Consider the following 3,464-nt stretch of genomic DNA (forward strand, 5'->3'; position numbering starts at 1 on the left):
TTGGGCTGTTGCGTCGAAAGGGTGGAGTACCGGTGTCTCCGGATCACTTGTGGCTGAACCGGGCTGCAAATTATGATAGTGTTGGATCATCCCTCTTTGAATGACTTGTTGTCTTTGCTGCTCGTTCTGGATGGGTAGTTCTCTCTTTTGTTATGCATATTCCTTGTCATTTGGTCATCCTCTTCTATGTCACTCTTACTATGTAATAGTTGCCTCTATTTAGAATGTCATTCTCGTCTGTGTCATGAGAGTCTGAGCGCTGTAGATGGGTGCGTTTTGGTGGTGTAGCAAGACTTCTTATGAACTATCATGTCTTGTTGTTTCTGTCAGTAGTAGTCACTAGTCAGTGTTTGAATGTTGTATATATCGTTGTTTCGAACTGTTGGTGGGCTATATGAGGGCATCACCATTCTCCAGTGTTCAGAGGATATCTCCTTTTTTTCAAGTTATAATTTGAGCTTAGTGTCTTTTCGATGATGTACACTTGTTTGGGCCAGTGAGGTGTCATTGAATATGGGCCGAGTAGTAACACAATGCCAAATAGGTCAATTATGACTCTCAGGCCGGGCTCTCAAAAGATCCTAAAAAAGGCCGAGCTCTCAAAAAAAGAATAGGAACTCTTAGGCCGACATGTGGGCGCCGCCGGTGTTTTCGTGCGCTTGTGCGCCGAGAGCATATTTGCGCGTGTTCGAAATTCATGCTACCTTTTCATCCCCAATCTCCCCCCTCACCTCTGGAATCTCGATTCCTACTCCACTTCCCCCAAATTCCCCTCCTCTACTCCCTTTATTGAAGCGCACTATCATGTCGCCGGTCAACGCGGATCTCCGAGCAGGAGATCCTGAGGTCTGTCCTACCTTCGGGCACTGCATGCTGTCGCTCAACAGTGGCATGGTGGCGCTTGATGACCAGTTTTCCGGCAAAGTGATGATGGTAACCATCAATGGCGACCGGCCTCCTGTCTCGCCGGACGACCCTGTCAAAGCTCTTGGCATTGCGCACGACATCCAAATAAGTGACTTTCTCGTCGAAGTCTGTCCGCCACCAGCTGATTTTTTCGTCAGATTCCGGACAACTTTCAGTTGCAGTCATGTGTTCGAATCTTCCCGGCGTTTGTTCTGCGATGGCGCATTGGTGAGCTTTGATTGGTGGCACCCAGGATGGGGCTCGGTGCCCTCTGAGCTTGAGCTTTTAACAAAGCTTACCTTCCACGACATGCCTCGGCGTGCTTGGAACAGCGAGTCCATGAATGAGCTTATCAACGACTTTGGAGGTGAGCTCGTAAGTATATTTGTTCCTCCAGACGGCTGGGCTCTGACGGTTATGGCATGGATGAAGAAGCCGTCCACCATACCGAAGGTGATTGGTGTTGAGATACCAATGCAGGAACTGGGGTTGTACTATTCGTCGCCACCAAGGCCGCCGCGGTCCACGTTAGGGATGTAACTCTGTTGAGTGTTCGTGCATGTCGAAGAAGTAGTCAATCCATCAATCGAAGTCCTGCCGCCGCCGCTGGGGCCTGGGTCCGTCGACGACGTCCATTACAGGAGTCAACGTCAAACTTTCCTCGTGTTGCTCGGAACGATGGATGGCACAGGGCCTACTCCATCGCGCGGCGGAGGCCACTGCTTCTTTGGGAGAAGAGGCAGGGTTGGCTGCCTGAATGTGCTCTAATTTGAGGTAACAACTGAATCTTGTCAGATACTGTACTAGTTAAATCCGAGCTAAGGGCGTGAAGCACTGATGTGCCAGTACATTTGATTGTGACATGTTCTATTTTTTTACCTAAAATTTTTTAGAAAGGGTTGTAGGTCAACTTAATGTTCTAGCAGAACTTATATATTATGTTGTCTGTCTGTTTTCTTTGCACGGCATTCAAGATATTTTCCCGTCATTGATAAAGACGATGAACTGTTATGTACGAGTTCATTGGTTTCAACATAGCCCTACCCATAGCGATCCACTGCTTCCACCCTGATTGTGCTGCCTGCGTGAAATTTTTGTATGCAAGTTCAGTGTGTAATGATGTTCTATATGATTGTGTCAACTATATAAGTTTTTACTAAGCATCATCAATGCAAATGGCTGAAAGATGTATTTACGAGCATCGACCGATGGGTCACTCTCTCTCTCTCACACACACACACAAACACACGCACAAGTGGGACCCGTTGAATTATTTCTTCTCTCATGACAACTTTTAATTAGGTTCCACTGTACTCTAACTTTCTTCTTAAGTTATTAATTGAGCTCAGTGACTTGAAAAAGTTGTACAGAAGCCTTGTTTGGGCCTTTTCGGCTCACTGAATGTGGGCTGAGTGGCCATGTAAGGTTGTACTGTACTACACAGGCCTTTTTTCAACTTTAGCAATGCAACTGGGCCGACAGTTGTACACAATCTAGGTGAACTTGTTATTCTCTGCCCCGCTGGGCTGCAAATCTTTCCTAGGAGGAGGGATGCACTAGGCTTAACAAGAAAATGGGCTTAGGAAATAATAAATGGGATGTAATTATAAAAACTGGGCAGTAACTATAAAAAAAATTGCACCAAACACGTAATTAGTTTATAAAATATTACTTTTGGATTTTGAAAATTTTAATTTCATTAATTGTTGCGTGCGCAATGTTTCGTTGGATTTTTACGTAATACAAATTTATATTGAAATTATATTTAATCTGACTAGAAATTTCAGGATAAAAATATTTCCGATCCCATCAAAATGTGGGAAATTTTATTGAATTCTGTTTTGAACGGTTGGTTGAAATTATTAATGGTTGTCCTAGCTAGAAAATGGGTTGTACTTTAAACAAACTGTAAATGGGTTGTAGTAAATTCCATTAGAATTCAAAAATGGGTTGTACGTTCTTACAAATCGCAAATAGACTATAAGTTCTCTGACACACACTTGTGGGGCTACTAAGTTGGCGCGTCCCCTAAAAAAGTAGTTTGGACGCGTATGCAAGGCTTTGTCAAATTATAGTCAACACACGGTTCTAGCAGTAGTGTCCGTTGGATGTGCATCCAATGGATGTCGTGCTTTTTCTTCAATCTCGGATATTCTAGCTTCAGCCACCCACAAAACGATTCCTCCCCCTGACATCTGGGCGCACCATTTCGGAGGCTGGCCTATGGGCCTACTAAGTTGACGCGTACCAAGGGCTTTGTCAACTTAGTCAATATAAACGATTCTAGCTGCAGTGACCCTACGATGTCCATCCAACGGATGCCAGGCCCTGCGAGGACGACATCCTCACACCGCAGCCGAACCAGTGAACCCTCGTACTCCTCTCCGCATGGGCATCCACTGCCGCATCTTCCCCGGCTCCGTGTCATCCCCTTCCTAGGCCTCGCTGTCGTCCACCGCCTTGGTGCTCTCGGCGTGGCGTGGTCAATGTGGTCAACGAACGACTTCCATCGGAAGAGTACTATACGTGGAGAGGCTGACAGCTGGGTCCACGGCCGC

The sequence above is a fragment of the Triticum aestivum genome, chromosome 5A (genome assembly GCF_018294505.1).
Source record: "Triticum aestivum cultivar Chinese Spring chromosome 5A, IWGSC CS RefSeq v2.1, whole genome shotgun sequence".
In the NCBI taxonomy this organism is placed as follows: Eukaryota; Viridiplantae; Streptophyta; class Magnoliopsida; order Poales; family Poaceae; genus Triticum; species Triticum aestivum.